Genomic DNA, 21912 nt, shown 5'->3' on the forward strand with positions numbered 1-21912 from the left:
CCGAACTTTCTACAGCGGCTCTACGATCTCTTTCCTGGTTAGTCATGACCGCATCAGGCCCCTCCAGTGTATGCCTCAGATTGTTTACATCAACATCTAGATATTTTGTACTGCTGTGCTAAAAAAAATGCCCTCTCACAGGTTGCAAAACAGGAGGGGATTTTATGCAGCTTCCAGAGCAGGGCAGCAGAAGAATAAAGCCAATTTCTGAAGGGTAGCTGTTCCTCAAAACTGACAACAGTTTCCTTCCCATTCTTACCTTCCTTAAAACATGAGGTTCTAGTATGTTTTTGCTGTGGTGGCAGTGCTTCCCTAAATAGCCAGAGGCTATGTCTTTCCCACAATACCTCCCTGAACACCACTAGGATCATTTCAGTTACATGGGGGGGGGGGGATTTTGCTGAAAGTCAATTCTCATTCCATACTGTGATTTATTTATTTCTTTCTAGAGTTGCTCTGTGCATTTCAGGACAGTGAACTACCTATTGTCACAGCTGTTTTAGAGCCTGGCTGTGAAATATTCAAGGAGGGGTACAGAGCGAAGCAAACGGAAATATGGCACATTTGTCAGCAAACTGGCCAGCTATTTTTCTCCTAGCAATGTGGAAAGCCTCCTCCACAGAACATAAATTTTGTACTGTGGGCGCAGCTTTAACACACACTACCAGGATATTTAAAGAAAATTACAAAGTTTACTTGGCGAAAAACATTCAAACTGGTAAACATCATGTCTGCCTTGTAACCACAGTGAAACCACCATGGACAATAATACAAGGTTAGCTTTTCTGTCAGTTTATTTAGCCTGGTTTGTTTAACACACACACATACACACACACACACACACACACACACCAGCTTTCCTGCATTATGCATAATGTACCAAATCCCCACTACGTGGTTTGCACAGAAAGTTAAATTCCACCAGGAGCAGTTTCTCCTGTCACTTCAGAACTGCAACCATTTCCCTTCAAATGCAATTCTTAAAACTGCAGGAGCTCTCAGAGGAAAACAACAAACCCTGTGACAGTAGGACCCTGGTGGGAATTCATAATGATACTGTACTTGAAGTGCCAGGTAGATAACTGCAGTCCTCTGTCATCAGCTGCAACTGCTATAAAATCTAAGGCTGACAGCAGTAGTGCAGGAGAGCAAAGAGGTCTGCCAAAAATGATAAAAAGTCAAAGGGCACTAGGTGATATTGGCACAAGCTTTAGAGATGATTCTCATGAAGATCACCAGGCTCAAGAATTATTAATGATGAGAGCCTTACACAGCTAGAATCTACCAAGCTATTATACACACATGGACTACAATAAAATGCTACTGTGTGGAATGCTTGGGTTCCAGATTCTAGACCGCCATGCTCTATTTTGCAATATTCCACTCCTCCTCACCCCTGATTTCAGTTCCCCTCCCCTCAACAGTAGGAATGGAAGATAATATTATTTGGTGCACATTTAAAGGCAAACCTATCAAATTTGCACTTTCCAAAACAATATGCAAACTGAAACATAGCCATCCCTTGAAATTTGCACTTATCTGACTTTTCGGATACAGTTTTCCAACCAGTGTTTGCAAAGATGCATATAAATGTGTGCATGAAGGAATGAAGACATCGGTGCAAGTAACATACAAAGATGTAACATATTTGCGAAACTGCTTGCAAAAAATGTATACTGTACATATGCACATGAAAATGTGGTTATTCAGAGAAAATCACACCAAAATACTGCTTGATTTTCATGAGGACTTTTTTTAAAAAAAAGAAGAAAAATTCACAAATTGCTGCAAAAAGTGGACAACTGAATTTCAGAAGGGAAAAAAATGAGAAACTGAGAGAACCAAAATCCCATCCCTAATCAACAGTCAGTCAGCAGGTCAGTGCCCACAGAGCATGTTTAGTTTTCACTGAGTTGTTTTCGCCCTCCCTCCACATAATTCTAAGTCTCTGTCCCTGGCCTGTGAAGTTTTTTTTTTAATTTTTCTGCAAACCTTAGGGTTTCTCAAACCTGCTGATACCTTTCCCTTTTGTGCATGATATTATATGATATATATAATATGATAAAGCCTCACCAAGACTGTTGTCCCATCTAGCCCAGTAATGTTTCAATGACTGGTAGAGGCTTTCTTCATTTGCATGAGTTTAAAAGTGTTTGTAGTCAGCCTTCTGAGTCACAAAATCCCCAAGGTGACATTAACACCAATGATAAAACAAAGGGATGTTTAAAATATTAGAATATTAAGACCATTAAAACAAAACTAAATCAGCCCAAAGCCACATAGCAAAGATCAGAAATAAATAAGCCAGGATACAAAAATGAAAAAATGGGCAGGATAAAGAAACCAGCAAGTAAAAATCAATGTAATCAGAGGCCCCACAAAACCCTCTGCAGTAACACAGTACCGCATTTTGCAAGCATCTAAATATTACTATGGAAGGCATGAGGCAGAGTCCTCTTGGGAGGAAATTCCATCATTTTAGTGCCACCGTCGAGCAGGCTTAAGATTATTTTAAGCGGAGATGCCAGGGACAAAACATTATGTGAGCAAAGCATGCACTCGACCAATGAGCTATGGGGCTTGGCATTAATATTGCTCAGAACTGTCTACTCCCATTGGCAGCAGTAGTCTATGACCTCAGACCAATATTTCTACCAGGGATCCATTAAGTCAGTGGGGTCACCAACATGGCACCCACATGCGCCATTTTGCCCACCAACACCTCTTACGGCATCCATGAAAGTTCTCAGTAAATATCCCCTCAAAAATCCACAAGATACAGGAGACTGTCGTGCTCTTCCTGCTTGGATTCTGTACGCACTGTCTCGGCCTCTCCTGCATTGAGCACATCCTTGTGAAAAAGCCCACATTTCATGGATTGGATACCAGCCATCCCTTCCATGCTGAACAGAGGAGAGATACAAAGAGCTTTTCTTTGTGAGTAAACAGAGCAGTCGCCGATATAGGTGCCTTTTCTCATGGATGATGGAGGCATGTCTGCACCATTTTGTGCATTTTAGATGTGGCAGCCATTTTGTGTAATGCTACACACCACACTGCATCCATTTTGTGACTGGCACCCACAGTCGTTTGTCAAAATTTGAAATGTGCCCACTGGCCCCAAAAAGGTTGGTGACCTCTTCTTTAACCACTGAGAGTTGAACATGGGTCGTTACCTCTGTAAATTATATGCTCTGTCACTGAGCAGTGCCCCCTTCCTACTTTTCCCGTGGAGGGATTTTCCATGGAGCAAACCTGTTTTCTGCTAATCGTATAAGTCTGAATCAAGTTCATCTGTTATTTTAGCAGAGTCGTAAATCTCATCGCGGAGATGAGCAGGGGGCTTAACATCAGTGCAAGTGGACCACTGCACACAAAATAGCTTTTGTACAGTACAGTTCTCATGTGATAAACCACAACTTAAATATCTGACATGTTTCATACGGTGGAAGATACCTAGCTACAGGTACACCCATGCAGTTGTGACATGATTGCACTGGTGTTAAGCACCCCTACTAGTCTTAGTGGTGATGATCAGAGCAGAACATCTGGAACAATGATGATAATGACTTGAACTTATACTGAAGCTGAATGAATAGCCCCACTTCAAGTAAAATGTCCAAGAGAGGCAACTTTGCTCTCCTGAAGGGGAACAATACCAAGAAAAAGGAGCAGGGTGTAAGGGGGGTGTTAGGGGAAAATCAGAGAAAGAAAATCTGGGTCACCTAGGAATAATGAATGATGCCCATGAATATAGAGTAGTTCACAAACCGCAGAATAAGTCAAAACCTGATTGTATTATCAACATGTCTAAGATTTAGGTTTGCTTCATCAAAGCAGTGAAAATTGAATCACACTGTACACTTTGAAAAGGACAAACCATTAGGTTTGTTTGGTTGGGTTTTTTTTAGCACAAATGACAGTCCCTCCTGTACTGCTGATCTGGTGTATTATTGCTAACATTATTAGCATTATTTGCGCTGTGCTATTTCTATGCATGGAATGGTATACACAAATAATGGGGCAGATGGGAATGGTAACTATATTCAGCAGTGATTCACAGGCATTAATGTTTGGCTCAGAGGACTCCTGTTTATGTCAGCACTGCTAAACATTCTACTGAAAAACAAAACACAGAGTTCACTGGGCAAGTCAGGAAGGTGTAAATTAACAGCAAATTCACTCCAGGTTAGCTATTATTTGCATTGCACAATACCCCCATTACAGTTTGTGATAATGTTGCTCATAAATTTACTTGCAATATCCTAGTTCTTTCACACCCCTGGAGTTACGTGAAATGGGCCGTCCCTCGTGTTTGCATGTTGACTATTTGTCTCCATACCAACAGAGTGCTGGCAGCTGAGCCTGTGAACATGCACAGCGGAATCCAGAACTTCAAGGAGGCCCTGACAGTGGCATACAGGGTGTCACTCACTGAGCTAGATGAATATTTATTTATTTATTTATTTATGCATTTAAATATTTCATCCAAAGAGCCATAGACTGCCATAGATTGTTTAATCTGCCAAAGGCCTGGTTATAGAGGAATATTTTCACCTGACACCTAAAAATGTGTAATTATTAATTAAATTTCTATATCACTTTTCATGAGAGGATAGTTTACAATATAAAAACACAAAAACATATAACACAGTAAAAACAAAAATAATACCCCCACCCCACCCCCCAGTTTAAAAGGCCAAGGAATGCTTTTGCCTGGTGCCTAAAGATATGTAGTGAAGGTGCCAGGCAAGCCTCGCTGGGGAGAGTATTCCACAAATGAGGAGCCACTGCAGAAAAGGCCCATTCTTTTTTTTTTCTCCTCTCCATGAGAAAACACAAGAAGGGCCTTAGATGGTGATCACAGGGTCTGAGTCAATTCAGACGTGGTCCTTGATGTAGGTCATCAAGGGCTTTATAGGTCAAAGCCAGTACTTTGAATTGGGCCCAGAAAGTGTTTGGCAGCCAGCAAAATCGAGCCAGGATTGGTGTAATATACTCAAACCATCTTGCCTCAGTGAGCAACCTGGTCACCGAATTCTGCACTAGCTGAAGTTTCTGAACCGTCTTCAGAGGCAGCCCCACACTGCAATAATCTAACCCAGAGGTTAGATTGAGAAAGATTGAGGGCACAAGGAGAAGGGGACGACAGAGGACGAGATGGTTGGACAGTGTTCTCGAAGCTACGAACATGAGTTTGACCAAACTGCAGGAGGCAGTGGAAGACAGGAGTGCCTGGCGTGCTCTGGTCCATGGGGTCACGAGGAGTCGGACACGACTAAATGACTAAACAACAACCCAGAGGATACCAGAGCATAGCCAACAGTAGGTAGACAGTCCCTGTCCAGGTAGTGGCACACCTTGCCACCACCTGAAGCTGATGGAATGCACTCAGCTCCACCAAGGCCCTCTGAGCCTCAAGGATCCAGAAGAACCCCCCAGGTCGTGTAACCCCATCAAGAGCAGGCCACCTCCCATCCATCTGGTCTAGGCAGCCACCCACTAACAGTGCCCCAGTCTTATCTAGATTGAGCCTCAGCTTGCTGGCTTTCATCTGGTCCATTACTAAGGCAAGGCAACAGTTCAGCACACTCACTGCTACACCTGCAGACATAAAGGAGAATTAGAGCTGTGTGTCATCAGCATATTGCTGGCAATGTACTCCAAAACTCCAGATTAAGTTAGCTCAGACTTTGGAGGGGTATGGGGCCAATGTGTGATAGATCTGGAGTGTGGATTGTGACATTCAGTATCCAGCCTTTTGCCACCTTTTCGGATTCTTCCACAACCTACCACATAAACACAATTTATTTTTGTCCTTGAATACAGTCAGTACTATTTTACGTATTCAGGAAGTTGCCTTATACTGAGCCAGAACATAGATCCATCACAACATACAAATTGATCAGAAAGCAACAAACACTTAAAGTAGTAGCTATTTTTTTATAAAAAAAAGTAGAGGAGAACTCATGTAAGCCTGTCAGTACTTAAGGAAGTGGCAGAGTCCCAGGAGAATGGGTTGTTTATCTTCTTCTGCTTTTGCTAACAGCGATATTATTTTCAGCTTTTCATTTCTGCAGTTACTATCTTTGTCTTTAAAAAAAAAGTTTGATGAGAATAAAGCCAACTAAAAATAATAATAATAATAAGACAGAGCAAGCCTGCACACTGCCAAATCTCCAACTTGTTTATTTAGAAGCTAGCTCTTCACTGTGGGTGGTGTGAGGGGATACTGCATTTATTTATTTATTTTGAGAAAGCAGTTGTATATTTCCACCCTTTGTGGCTAAAGCAACAGGTCAGTCTTTGCACAACAACCAGCCTTTCTCCTCTCAGCTGTTAAAAGTACAGTGGTGCCCCGCAAGACGAATGCCTCGCAAGATGGAAAACCCGCTAGACGAAAGGGTTTTCCGTTTTGGAGGTGCTTCGCAAAATGAATTTCCTATGGGCTTGCTTCGCAAGACGAAAATGTCTTGCGAGTTCCTGCGGGGTTTTTTCCCTCCCCCCCCCCTTTTTCTAAGCCGCTAAGCCACTTATCCGCTTATCCGCTAAAAGCCGCTAAGCCGCTGATAGCGCTAATCCGCTAAGCCGTCAATGGGCTTGCTTCGCAAGACGAAAAAACCGCTAGACGAAGAGAATCGCGGAACGGATTCTTTTCGTCTTGCGAGGCACCACTGTATTAGGGGTAACTAATTTTTCAAGTATAAACTTACAGAGGGTTTTGCAAAGTTCTGTCTTATAAGTGCCTCAACAACACAGTTAGAACCATTTGTATCATGGCCTACACAAGGGAATGTGAGCAAACAATGAGCATGAAGATACACCCTTCCAGAGTCACAATTGCAGCTCAGGAAGTTCACAGTGGAAAGGGGAAGCTCTTTGTCCATATCTTAGCTTGGAGGAAAAAGGTTGAGGTGCAGAACAGCAAGACAAGCTTACAGCTGTCTGTCTCTATGCAAGGAATTGTAAAGGGGAATTGCAGTTGTATAGAATATGTCCCCCACCCCCAGCAAGCACAGTCTTACAGCTGCCTGTCTCTATGCAAGGAATTTTAAAGGGGAATTGCAGTTGTATAGAATATGCCCCCCCCAGCAAGCTCAGTCTCAGAGACAGGCACATGTCAGCTTGAGATGGCATCACAGTGCCCTTACGTGCCATTGAGATTTACATCAGTGAAACCCACTCCTCCCCAGCCAATGGCAGTAAGATCTCTTTGTTATACAGCATTGTGGGAAGAAGGCACAGAAGGAGTCTCTGGGCAGATCCACACTGGACAGTTAAAGTGCATTCAAAGCACATTTAAAGCACATGGCCTAAAAATCCTGGGAGCTATAGGTTCCCCCTCACACAGCTACAATTCCTAGCAGAATCCAAAATGCTGACGTTGACCTTTAAAGCCTTAAACAGCCTCGACCTTGTATACCTGAAGAAGCATTTCCTCCCCCATCATTAAGCCTGGACTTTGGAGTCCACTTCCAAGGGCCTTCTGGCAGTTCCTTCACTGTGAGAAGTGAAGTTACAGGGAACCAGGCAGGAGGGCTTTTCAGTGATCACACCCACCCTGTGGAACACCCTCCAAGCGGATGTCAATGAGTTAAACAACTATATTACTCTTTGTAGACATCTGAAGGCAGCCCTGTTCTGGAAAACTTTTAAAGTTTGATTCCCCCCCCCACACACACACACTTTCCTTTTTGTTGGAAGCTGCCCAGAGTGGCTGGGACAACCCAGTCAGATGGGTAGAGTATAAGAAATAAATTACTACTAGTAGTAGCAGTAGTACAGCTCCCAGGATTCGGCGGGTGGGGGATCTGTGTGCTTTAAATATGTGCTGAAAGTCCTGTGGATATATGCCCTCTGCCACTTCTTCCTGCAATATACAAGGAACCACACCAGACCATTTTCAACTGTCTCAGAATCGCAGGGAAACACACACTGACATCAGATGGGGCGGGAGAGGAGAAAGGACGATCTGGCAGCTGGCGTGAGTGGGAGCAAGCAGCCTTAAGGACAGTGTGCAAAACGCAGCAGTGAATGACACTTCCATTTTTATCAGAAGCTAAGCCTGGGGAACCTTTAAAACCAGAACTGGATCTGCTGCTTTAATATTTGGTTTTCTAACCTACACACCTTATTGTGTGTCGTCGTCATCCCCCTACTACTTATGGCTGCTTCTATCACTGAAGTGAATTCAAATTAAATGCAGATGGCTCATTTGGAAGCATGGTGAGGCATCCCCACTAAACCACACAGGGAACCTAAAAACAACAACAAATCACTGGAAATAACTCTGGGTGTATGTTTCTATTTCTGTAATGTTAAAAACTCAATTTTGATTTTACAGTTAATATAGTAGCAGCCACTAAGTCCTTAGTTCACAGTGTGGGGATTAAGCTTTTGAGATCTGGGTGCACACAGTAATCTTTGCAGGTAGATGAAAGCTTACATCTAAGCAATTGTTAGAAGCAGATGAAAATCCACCACAAGCCTAGCTGCAACCTACCTTTAATATAATGTAGGGGGCATAGAGCAGCTGCTCCAGCGTAAAGCTAATTTATCCAAAGGGGAGGCAGATCATGAAACAGTTTCTATGTAGTGGCACTCTTTGGAAACCTCAATGTTGCAAGCATTAGCAGCCATAGAAATAGCATTATTGGCAGGGAATTACCATAGAGCTGGTATGGTCTTATTATCCAGCAGTGCCCAGGGCACAGAGGCTAAAGTATCACCAGCTAAGTTAGTTGGGCCAGGTTTCCTGGCTCTCAGCTGGACGCTGGATTTTTGTGATTAATGAAAATGGTTAGGTAGCGAGGTTTAGGTAGTGAGGGAAGGCAATGATGGGTTTATGGGAATAGGCTCTGGCAAAGGCAGAATACAGCAAATTTGGCAAGGCAGCAGCAGCAGCAGCAGCAGCAGCAGCAATGACCTGGAAGATTTCCATAAGGGTAAAGCCTTATAATGTGACCTGGTCTGGCCAACTGAGTGTCCATGGGTATCTTTTAGGTCCGGCTGTTCTTGCCATTTCCTCCTCTCACCAAAGGCCCACAAACCAAGTCCTTGCTTGGTATCATCCCTGTCTGGTTCCAGAACTGAAGTGGGTGGAGACCCAGGTTCAAAAACATAACTAGGTAGCTTATGTGGCATTTAGATATCAACCTTGATAGAAGACAAAATGGCATTAGAAATGTAATGTATTTCGTAAAAACAAGAACAAAACACCCCAGTAAGTATTGCAGTCTAAGCCTAAAAGTCAGACCTTCCTTCCTTCCTTCCTTCCTTCCTTCCTTCCTTCCTTCCTTCCTTCCTTCCTTCCCCCTCTTCTTTTCTAATGTAACAGCTTCTGTAATCCCTACATTCACATGGCATCATATCACCCTGTGCAGCATATTTTAATTTCTATGCAAGTAATGCAAATCTACATATTAAATCGTTTCACGAAACAGTGACAGCTATTAAAACTGATGAAAGCTGGCTGTGGAGCGATGCTGAAAGATCAATACACATTCCAGCTTGCATAGGATCAAACTACTCTCTTTGTAGTTTATCAGAGACGACACTTTTCCAGAGCTGTTGATACTGAGAGTTGTTTTTCTGTGTGTGGATCAATATACAGCAATGGAATTAATGGGCTAATATTTTCTAATACAACGTTGGAAACACAGACAATTGTTGACAGGAGTTGCCTGTTTGCTGCCACCCCTCCCTCCTTTCTATCTAACCCTGAACAAGCCTGTTTTGCTTTTAAGGTATGTATATCTAGTTTGAGAGTGCAACCTGCTTCACGTAGGGTTTTTCTCACTACAGATTAGATGTCACTTCAGGGTAGGTCTGGTAGGGAGAAAACAGGCATGAAAATATAAATAACATAACTGGGGAAGGACATGTCCCCATTTTCTTGTTTTGTTCACACAGGAAAATGTGCCATATGAAATACCCCTCTTGTTAGAGCTGCCACTGAAATTTTGAAGAAATAATAATAATAATCCCAAATTTGGAAACAGGTGAAACATTCAAGAAATTGCAAGGCAGACTGAAAAATAAGAAGACAATGAAGATTCTTCCTAAAACCTGCAGTGTATGTAGGGAAATCCATATATTCTTTGGCCTTTACCAGATTTGTCTGAAGTGAACTCAAATCGCATTGGGAGGTTTCCATTTTGAGGGAGGACACACACACACACACCCCAATAAAAATAAATAATCAAATGACTTACTGAAATTCCTCAGTTAAGGGGCAAGGTCACTCAGTTTTGTGAAACGGGGGGTGGAATTATCTGAGGAACACTAGCACAAAACCAATTGCAAGTCCTCTCATCATTCTGGTGAATAACAACTTCAGCTACTTGGCTTATAAGCTGTTTTGCAAAGCCTTCTTGCTGCCTTCAATATGTAGCTGTGATGAGAACACCTTAGCCAGTGAAACCCACTTGTCTGGTCAGATCTGTTGAGATTGAGACTGAAAAGCAATTTCTTACTATAAAAATCATTTATGAAGGCAGCCTGTCTCAAATAATTCCATTTCCATCGTTTAACTGGGGAGAAAAAAAGTGACACTTGACGGGAGGAAATCCACAACGTGACCACTGTGGGTCATTCATCTCACACAAAGATTTTAGCACAGCACAAAGACTTAGGACATTGTAATGGGTTGGAGGGCGGGACGCAGGTGGCGCTGTGGGTTAAAGCCTCAGCGCCTAGGGCTTGCCGATCGAAAGGTTGGCGGTTTGAATCCCTGCGGCGGGGTGCGCTCCCGCTGCTCGGTCCCAGCGCCTGCCAACCTAGCAGTTCGAAAGCACCTCCGGGTGCAAGTAGATAAATAGGGACCGCTTACCAGCGGGAAGGTAAACGGCGTTTCCGTGTGCGGCTCTGGCTCTGGCTCTGGCCAGAGCAGCGATGTCACGCTGGCCACGTGACCCGGAAGTGTCTCCGGACAGCGCTGGCCCCTGGCCTCTTAAGTGAGATGGGCGCACCAACCCCAGAGTCTGTCAAGACTGGCCCGTACGGGCAGGGGTACCTTTACCTTTACCTTTAATGGGTTGGAGGAGGCGGGGAAACACTATAAATCACATTTTTCCTTAATGGAAGTCATTCCTTTCAAAGAAGGTGAAAGTCTTAACCAAGCGGAAGTTCTCATTTAACCTGATAAATGGAAGCAATGCAGCTTGAAGCCTTTCCCAGTTTCTGCTAACCAATGTGCCCCACTCATAAATGGAAGATAAGTGAAAATTATGGTGGATGAAAGTCTTTCTAACATCCTTGATGTCTCGGCCCCAAATTAGACAGACTAATGGGCAGTCACATTCCATGTGCACATGCCTTCCCCATTCACACAGACAGCAGGGCATGCAGGCCTAATTTTTTTGGCATCAAAGGCAAGGCTTCCCAAACTTTGGTCTCCAGCTGGTTTTTTTTACTACAGTTCCCATCATCCCTAACCACTGGTCCTGCTAGCTAGGGATGATGGGAGTTGTAAACCAACATCAGTTGCAGACCCAAGTTTTGGAAACCCTGATCTAAGGGATTGTGCAGATAACAGGAGTGGACCCCTCTCCTGCCTTGCCTCCCCAGAGTCTGTTCCTGGACTCCCCCACCCCAAGCTTTGCTTCAATATGAAGTCTCTGGATAGGACTTCCGCCTGGTCACAACAGAGGCATTCCTTCTGTTTCCCACGTTGCCAGCTCCCAAATACAACTCAGTCTCTCCTGTTCCAATTGTAGCACCTGAGCTCAGTGACTCTGCTGTACTTGAGAACGCATCCCTCCCTGTGTACTGTTTTAAGTGCAGCTGCCCACGGCTCTCTCTTGGGTCACCTCACACATCACTGAAGAATGCATTAATAAATATCATAACTAAAATGGAACCATTAACTACCGTATTTTTCGCTCTATAAGACACACCAGACCACAAGACGCACCTATTTTTGGAGGAGGAAAACAAGAAAAAAAATATTCTGAATCTCAGAAGCCAGAACAGCAAGAACAATCCCTCTTGCTGTTCTGGCTTCTGTGATAGCTGAGCAGCCTGCATTTGCTCCATAAGACGCACACACATTTCCACTTACTTTTTAGGAGGGAAAAAGTGAGTCTTATAGAGCAAAAAATACGGTACTCAAACTGCAAAAAAGCAGAAATAGATCGTTTTTTAAAAGTAAAGATCAGAGTTCTCTAATAATTTTGCTTCTTCTACTACTGAATCATCACCAACATCGTCATCTTGTTCTCATGCTCCCTTAGGAGTGTATTTTATTTTTTTATGCAGATGCAAAGGGGCCTTTAATATTAATGGGAGCACCACATGTTCATTAGGAAGTGAATAATAGGCTCAGGTTTTTTTTTAGCATCAATACTGTTACAGGACATGTAGATTATACCAACAGATTTATTGCCCTTTTAGTCAAATAAACTGCAAAGCATGCCTAATAAACAACCTACTGGCTCAACTCCATTCACACCATGCAATATATTTCAAAAGCTGCAAAACCACATTTTTAATTACCTTGACCTCACCCAGCTTTTCTCCCCAAACCCCCTAAATTGCCTTTTGAAAGAGAGTAGCACTTGGCACACAGGAGCAATGAACACTAAGAGAGCATGTTGGACTTGGCAAGGAGTTTTGTTTCCCTCTGCCAAAAGAGGAGGAAGTGGAAGAATACTTACCTAAGTGCTGAGTGTTAATAGCTCTCACTGTGAAAGTTCTCTCTTTCCTCCTATCAATTTACTTGATAACCTCCCTGTTTATTTGGGGCACAGTCTGTTTGACTAGCTGCAGACTACTTGCCCATAAGCAAGTGTGACACAAAAGCACGATATACTATTTCTTACAAGGGATGTGTGAAAACTGCCCCTTTCTCTCCATGGAGCTTTCTTCTTTTCTGCCCTTTTGGTCTTGGCTACTGCCCACAGTGTCCTTGCGTATAGGAGCAGACAGCATAAATAAGCTGTATGTTCAGAAATGTATCCAAATGTGGATGCCGTCCATTACTTCCAATGGGATCCATATTCAAATGCACACCCCCATTCATAAGCTAGCTTGCTTAAGTGTCTGCATTGATATATTTCCCCTTCCCCCACTGATAAAATCAGACATGAGAGGGGTTCAGGCTTGTTGTCCACACCTGGAAGAACAATATCAAATCTGCGTATTATTGCAGCACCCCTAATTCACACTTTTTCTTAATGGGTACCTTACGCAGCAAGGCACATCCATATATCGTTCATCATTCCCAACCATTGACCTTTCTGGGTAGTGTTGTTGGGAGTTGTAGTCTTCTGGAAGGTTGCTACAGATATTTGTTCAACTGCCATTCAGAAAGAAGCCCAAAAGTTCTTGTTAAAAGCAAGTTTCTTTGGGTGCAACAACACACAGGGCTGCTTGCAAAAGCAGCATGCCTTTGTTGAATTTTCACCTTCTCCTTTCGAACTGGGTAGAATCTTTTACAGTATATTGTGGGTACTATACCATACTAGGGGCAGGAAACATGTGATGCTCCAGAGGTTATGGGAACCCAGCTGTCAATATCCCAGTGGCTGGGGCTAATGGGGAATGGAGTTTAATGGCATACCGAGGGCCACAGGATTCCCATCTCCATGTTATATAGAAGAAAGAAAAGACCAAGCAAAGGTTTTGCTCATGTGATGAGCAAAATCCAGTTAAACCTGAAATGGTCCACAATGAAATTATAGAATGCCAAAGCAGGAAATGTCAAGTCATAAACTAGGGGAAAACACACCCACACCCACATCCACAACATGACAGTATCCCTTTTGCCTAAATATAAAAGAGAGAGAAGTTTTCCCACCATGTTTCTCAGCAGCTTACACATGAAGTTAAAAAGCAAAATCAGCTAGATACTCATTAGGGTGCTTCATGTCTGCATTTGCAATGTTTAGGTGATGAATTATTACCTCTTCTCCCTCTGTTGAGAGAAGTGCATTTTATAACGAAATTAAGATAGGCATCTAATTAAGCAGGGTATTCGTATGACTGTCCAAACCAGGGGACACATCAAGTTAGAAAGGGAAATGGATTTTAAATAGAAGTAATTGGAGACTTGTTCCTAAAGGTACTATTCAAGGTTTCTACTTTCTCAGATTTTAATGATGCACCTGAATGCCTGAACAGAAAACACAATAAGGTCACCAGGATCTGCCTCAGTTTTAATGCACAGTTCAAAAAAAAGGGCCTTTGCACAAACGGAGCCTTGGTGTCACATTGCATTTCCCACAGTAAAACATTTGGGATTAAAACATCAGGCTCCAAAAAGGCATGTGAGAACTTGTTTTTTAATTTATTAGAAATTTTGAAGTGTTAGCTAGGATAGAGACACTTTTCCATTTAAGTCCTGGAAATAGCTGACCTGAAATTTAAACAATAATGTTTAGCAACAGGCTTTCTTTACCTAAACTGCTTTATGCCCATTAGTCTATGTCTCCCATGTGTTCCACTGACAACCTGCGAAGAGTTATATTAATATGCTGAGAGTTACATAAATTATTATTTAGTTCCAGGATATAATGTGACAAGAATAGTTGCACAGCACAACAATGGATGCAATCTACGCAAAAATCTGTAACTTGAAAGTGTGTTGACTTCAAGGGATGCATAGCTGTTTGGAGATATTTCTATGCTGAGATTAGTCTCTAAATTCTACCCTGCCCAAGGGTGAATGACCCATGGTTTATGAACTTCGAGGGTACTGCTCCTTATTTATTTATTTATACAGATGTTTATACCCTGCCCTTCTAGTGTTAATTGCAACACTCAAGGTAAGCTAACTCTATTAAAACCAACAGTAAAATACAACAACGCTATGAAAACACAACACAATAAAAACAGGTGCAGCAGAGGCATTGGATAATAAAATTATCTATCAGATGAACAAAAAGCCTTCCTAAAACAAAATCAGGGTTGCTGTATGTATGGCAAATATTGTAAGAGAAGCAGGCAACCGAGCCTTGCTCCACGATTCAGGCAAGGCCACAGTGAAGCCCCTTCTCTCATCTTCCCCAACAGAGTCTTCACTGAAGAAAGAACATAGAGAAGGACCTCTTCACCCTATTTTTAGACAGCAAACATGCTGGCTTGTGAGGAGGTGATTTTCAAGATATTCTGGACCTAAGCCAGTCAGGGTTTTAAAAATTATCACCATGTCTGATCTTGATGGGGCTGTGGGACTCGTGACAATAACCCTCTGAGCAAGCTGGTATCTGGCTTTCTATCTACCTTCTTGAAAACATGCTTCACCATTCTATACCAGGGCTGGGCAGAGAGAACCTGATTATGTATTAAACAGGGCTGAACTCCTCAATGCCTTCTTTGCCTCAGTCTTCTCCGATAAAGAAAACAATGCCCGACCTGAAGAATTTGGAGCAAATGATTCAGCAGAGGAAACACAGCCCAGAATAACTAAGGAGATAGTACAAGAATACTTGGCTTGTTTAGATGTATTCAAGTCTCCAGGGCCAGATGAACTGCATCTAAGAGTATTAAAAGAACTGGCAGATGTGATCTCAGAACCACTGGCAGTCATCTTTGAGAATTCCTGGAGAACAGGCGAAGTCCCGGCAGACTGGAGGAGGGCAAATGTTGTCCCTATTTTCAAAAAGGGGGAAAGAGAGGACCCAAATAATTACCGCCCAGTCAGTCTGACATCAATACCAGGGAAGATTCTGGAGCAGATCATTAAGCAAACAGTCTGTGAGACCTAGAAAGGAATGCTGTGATCACCAATAGTCAGCATGGATTTCTGAAAAATAAGTCATGTCAGACTAACCTGATCTCGTTTTTTGACAGAATTACAAGCCTGGTAGATGAAGGGAATGCAGTGGATGTAGCCTACCTTGATTTCAGCAAGGCATTTGACAAGGTGCCCCATGATATTCTTGTAAAGAAGCTGGTAAAATGCGGTCTTGACTATGCTACCACTCAGTGGATTTGTAACTGGCTGACTGACACTGCCACTGTATTCTGCTCTGGTCAGACCTCACCTGGAGTACTGTGTCCAGTTCTGGGCACCACAGTTCAAGAAGGACACTGACAAACTGGAACGTGTCCAGAGGAGGGCAACCAAAATGGTCAAAGGCCTGGATACAATGCCTTATGAGGAACGGCTAAGGGAGCTGGGCATGTTTAGCCTGGAGAAGAGGAGGTTAAGGGGTGATATGATAGCCATGTTCAAATATATAAAAGGATGTCACATAGAGGAGGGAGAAAGGTTGTTTTCTGCTGCTCCAGAGAAGCGGACACGGAGCAATGGATCCAAACTACAAGAAAGAAGATTCCACCTAAACATTAGGAAGAACTTCCTGACAGTAAGAGCTGTTCGACAGTGGAATTTGCTGCCAAGGAGTGTGGTGGAGTCTCCTTCTTTGGAGGTCTTTAAGCAGAAGCTTGACAACCATATGTCAGGAGTGCTCTGATGGTGTTTCCTGCTTGGCAGGGGGTTGGACTCGATGGCCCTTGTGGTCTCTTCCAACTCTATGATTCTATGATTCTATGATTCTATGATTCTATGATTATTTCAATACCTTTTGGCATGACTGTTCACCTCAAACAAGAGAATGATCGTCTCTCCACCCCAATTGAATTCAATTAGAATTTAAATTCCCCAATGTATTTTGAACAAGATTGTTTGCTTATAAAGGGCACTGCCTTTATTATATAATAACATGTAACCAGTATTGAAAGCCATATAATCGTAATAGCCACATTCAATTTTCCTGTTGAACATGCAAAACCTATTCAGTCTTAATTATGACATTAAAAGGCAGTTCTAACATATGGTGCTCCTTAAAGGCTTTTGCATATATTGTATTTTTATAGCATTTAGCCCTGGGCTGCTGCCATCTGTCCCCAAATCAGCTTCAAGGTAGTTTGAAGATATGCACTAGGAATTGCCCTACATGGAAAGGTAAGTATAGAGTAGATCACAGATGCCTTTTTGGTTGGGCAGTTGTGCTGCTAGAGTAGCAACCTTCTGAAGGTAGAACAACATTCTTATGCATGTCGTGCAGAGATGGTGGAATTAGTAGGTGAGCAGGAAGGGGGAGGGATTTTCCCCACAGTTCCTACTCCACAAGCTTTTACCATCAGCTTGTTCACAGTCATTCAAAGTCAGCTATGGCAGGGTGGGAGGAAAGAAATGGAAACTCTGGCACAAAACAGATTTGCAAGGAAGGAGCAATGAGTGGGGAAAGGGCAAAGTATTCCTCGGCCTGCTCAACAAATGTCCTCTGCAAATGTTCTCACATTACTGTTACGAAGGGACAGAGATAGAAAAGCTCTCTCTCTCTTGCTCTCACACATGCATGCATGCATGCATACATACTGTATGTATTTTCCCAGCTCATGATTTTTATTTTGTATTAGCAAATCAGTTTGACTTGGGGTGGAAAGTTTTCTGGGTTTCCTGGGTCAGAATTTCAATAGCTAACATAACTGATAAATTATATTTATTTAAATGTACTGCGTTTTGCCCACTGTCTATCTTTAGCCGCCAAAGCAGTAGTTTTAGAACTGCCTTGAATCATGAACAACAGCAAAGAGAGAGAGGCTCCCTTCAGACTTCCAACCATAATGCGACAAAGTTGGTGCTATGACTCCATCAGTGGTGACAAATGCATAAAAAATGGAATGGATGTCCTTGCTGTGGGGAAGTCTATTTTTAACTAGAGATGACTCATTAACTACTGGGGTCTCCCAAAAGCTACATCTGTCAAATTGTAAGGGGGGGGGGCAGCGGGAAATAAGCAAGGTCACGTTTGCTGAAAGCTGATAATGGGGATGTGATTATTTTTTGCTTTGTCACATTGAAAGGCAGTGATCCTTGCAAATCCTCCTGTTTTGACAAACGGTTTGTCACAGAAAATTTGCTTTGCAAAAGCCACCCCATCCTTCTGAAATCACCCAGGCTTATTTTACAGTTTGCACTGCACCAATTTTATGTGTAAAGGAGTATGCCACTAATTCTGTGTGCATAACTAAATCATTTCCCATGGGGGAGGAAATGAATAAGGAAGGCTTGTGAAGGCACTCTTAGAACCAAGATGCAAGATTCCAAATAAGAAAATGTTGAGGAGAAAGGAGTTGCAAAAAGTATCAGACATGATAGGCTTCAGATGTGCTTAGAAATAGAGCAGTGTTTCTTGTTTTGGGATGCATCGTCCCAGCAGCACAGAAACTCAAAGAAAACAACACGTATCTCTGAGTGCCAGTCCTTAGGCAGTTAAAATGACTCCATCATTCACAAGATCAGCAAGCTTGAGGGAACCACAGGGTTTGCAAAACTACAAAAATAAGTTTAGAGATAATCCCAAAAACATCTAAATTAGGACTGGCCATGTGCTCATTGGGTAACGAACACTTATTAAATATGGGGGATATGCCCCTCTCTCTGGGATGGTGAGTCTGTGGCCCTCCATATGCTGCTGGTCTGCAACTTCAATCAGCTCTCACCACTGGTCATACTGACTGGGGCTGATGGGAGCTGGAGTCAAATAACACCTGGTGGTCACAGGTTCCACATTCCTGGTATAAAAGTAAAGAGAACACAATACTGTAAAAAACAAACAAACAAAGCAAAACACTGGAGATAACATACGTAGCATAAATCAGTCAAAGTCAAATGCTACGTGATGTTTTAATAGGATACCCAGATGTAATATAAAGCACTGTACTTTTGCAACGAAAACATAAATGGCAAAAGAATAGGATTGGTTCTTGCTGGCCGAGGTCACTGGGCCATCTACGAACACATGTAACTTTTTACAATAACCTGTAAGATGTGCTGAAAAGACATACGATACTTCTAATCAGCAGTAGGATCAGATTCTGTACCATGCATAACCTGGCTTTGACCTGAGCAACGCCATAGGAAGGTAAACAAAAGGAAGAAAAGACTTCAACAATGAGCCTTGGAAAGGATGGATGAATTTCTTAAACACTCAAAAGATTCCTTGAGACAGCCACTGATAAAAATATGTATTTTAAAGCAAAGAAACAGAAAAAAGGAAAAGCCATTCCAAAATAATTTTAACCCGTAATGAAATGGAGCTGCAGCTTCCACTATTTCACAATTAGTAGTGCAAATCAGAAGAAGCCACCTAGTACTCAGCATCAATCAAAGGGGCCAACAAGCAGGAATATGTACCAGTCAAGATAGCTCTAAGCCTTATTTTCCATGCCTGTGGTTGCAACCTGAGAAAACCTGGGCTGTCATTGGACAAGAAGACTGTCACATTCTGTGATACTTCATAATGTTTTGCCTTTTCATTGGCGGGTGATATTTTTGTACCACATAAGACCACATAGATGGAATCTACATACGTTAAAAACTTTGTGAAAATTGTTGTTTTTTTTGTTTGTTTTTTTGAAAAATGCATTGAATTAGCTATAGCTCACTGTTGCCATCTACTGTCACAATTGTATATTGCACTTTGCAACACATTCAAAACATTTTATTTGCAGTCCATGGTTATGATGCTGTTTATTAAATGTGACCAAGTGTTTGCAACATACTTATTAATTATCACATTTTCCATTCTTCTGCACAAGAGTCTATTGGTCATGATTGTTTGCATTTTCCATTATTGTTTTCATTTTCCATTACGGGTGCTCTTCTTTATTGGCTTTTCTGCTTTTTCCTGGCTTTTTCTCTCCCTTCTTGTTGACTTTCCATACTTTAGTTTTTCACCCATCAAAAATGTAGACTTAATAAAATGCGCCGGCATGAAATTTTTGGCATGACTTTACAAAACAGCAGACTTCACTGGGAATTTTAATAGGATAATATTTCACTCACTTTGATTGTACACCGGCCTAATAGACCTCTGCACAGCCCTTAATGTGAGAAATCGAGCTGGACTGTCTCCCTCCAGAGTGCTGAGCCCAGTGTTTCTGTGTTGCTAGTGATGGCAATTCCCCACCCCCCTAAAAAAGGAAAGGGTGTGTAGATACCAATAGCAACTTAGCTTGACATTCTTCAAAATGGCTCCCCCCCCCCTAATATGAGCTTTCATTCACTGTTCTCTTATTTTCAGAAGGTGAAAAGCAAGACTAGGAGTGGATGTAAAGCACTGAGTAAGAAACCCATATAAAGTTCAAGCTATCCCAGGGGCATCTCTTATTATTAGGGAAAGTTCCTTATCTGAAGCAGGGGAAATTAAATGCTTTAATCAAAGAGTTTCTGAAACCCCACAGGCTAGGGCTCCCAAAGCAAGCAGGCTCTTCAAAACAATTCAGTTATCAGCAATAACTCTGCTGTACTACAAAGCAACACCCGGAGCTTCTAGTGCAATCGGCAGTGGATTCGGCCAGAATCCCAACAAGAGATGAATCCATATCATTTTACAAAAGTGGTTTGTTGAAAATGGAGTTAGACATGCTGCCCGCACAGGAGTAGTCTACCCTTTCATGACACAAGCCAACTGGCCAACCGGCCTGCCATACTCTTTTCTGGAGGTCTGATGAGTTTCTACTGGACCATCACATCTGGTTGGGACCTAAAAGGAATCTTTAGGTGCAAACCCTTCACTGCTGTGTGATCTTATCAAATTGCACACATAAAGTGTCAGCCCAGCAGCAATTCATGAAGCCAGGTGGCACAGCCAAAATGCTTCTAACAAACCTCCAACCCTGTGTCTTGATTTGAGTCTAGCTGCTGCCACTGGGAACAGAGCAAACACTCACTCCAAAATGGGAGACAGTGAGGTTTAACTTGTCTGGCCAGTGCCCCGCATAAAACGAGTGTGTGTCCTGGAAGACAAACACACACAATTCTTCTGCAGTGCAATGGTGCCTTGTGATAAACATTCAGGGACTTCTCGGCAGATGAGTAAAACAGGGGGGGAAGAGTTTCTGTCGGTGAAGAAGCTGAATTCCATGCCGAGGGACATTCAGAAAGGAAGTGAAAATAAAACTGCCAATATCATAACACCACCACAAATCAATGGCGCAACCACACGGAATAAGGTGTTCATTTCTATCGTAGAGCTGAGAAGGCTTCAGCAAAGGCAACTGGAATGATAATGAGGCTGAATCAACTCCCGTATTAGGAAAGGTTAGGGATTTGTTATTTTAGAACAAAAATGGGTGTAAAAGAAAACATGGTAAGAGGTGTATAAATTTAGGCATCGTGGAGAAAGTGGATTTTTTTTAAAAAAAATCTCCCTCTCTCATAATACCAGATCCCGGGGTCATACAATGAAGATGAACGTTGGCAGATTCAGGGCAGTCAAAACGAAGTATATCTTTACACAGCAATGGCTGGACCATGGAATTCCCTCCCGTGACATATAGCAATGGCCACCAACTTGGATAGTGTTAGAAGGGGTTTAGACAAATTCATGGAGAATTAGGCTATTGGATACTTTGGGAAATAGGATGTTGGGCTGGACGGGCCATTGATGTGACCCAACAGGGCTGTTCTTATGTTTGTATGAGCTGCAGCCCTTCTCCAAAGGGCCCCACACCACCTGCCCACAACAATCGTCTTTGGCATCCACAGTGTGAGAACATATTTTGCAACATGCTATGGAGGCTGCCTTTCTGCAGCAGCCTTAAGAGGATGGACCAGCAGCCCCAGCATCCTGAGCATTGGGGATGCCCACCTGCCTGGTTTTTCACAGCCAAAATGATGATGATTATTATGATTTAGGCACTCTGCTCTCCGCTCTGAGCAAGCCCCGGGAACAGTAAATTTGGAATAGCTGAACCTCATGTTGTGCTTCTTTCCATTCAAAAGCATCAGATAACACAACAGAAAGTGACTAAAGATTTTAGAAAAATGTAATGAGGTGCAAAAAAAAATAATAGAGAAAAATTGGAAACCAGGGATGGGGGTGGGGGTGGGGAGTATGAGGGATCTAAATAATCCCAGGAGTGTAAAAACTGAAAATGATGTGAATGTATAAGAAT

General features: G+C 42.6%; 1 protein-coding gene across 15 annotated transcripts in view; it reads right to left on the reverse strand.

Annotated features, from left to right (window-relative positions):
- KCNMA1 (potassium calcium-activated channel subfamily M alpha 1) overlaps positions 1 to 21912 on the reverse strand; it is a 559506-nt gene that overhangs the window by 288142 nt on the left and 249452 nt on the right. The window lies entirely within an intron of this gene.

The sequence above is a fragment of the Podarcis cretensis genome, assembly GCF_951804945.1.
Source record: "Podarcis cretensis genome assembly, chromosome: 5".
NCBI lineage: Eukaryota > Metazoa > Chordata > Lepidosauria > Squamata > Lacertidae > Podarcis > Podarcis cretensis.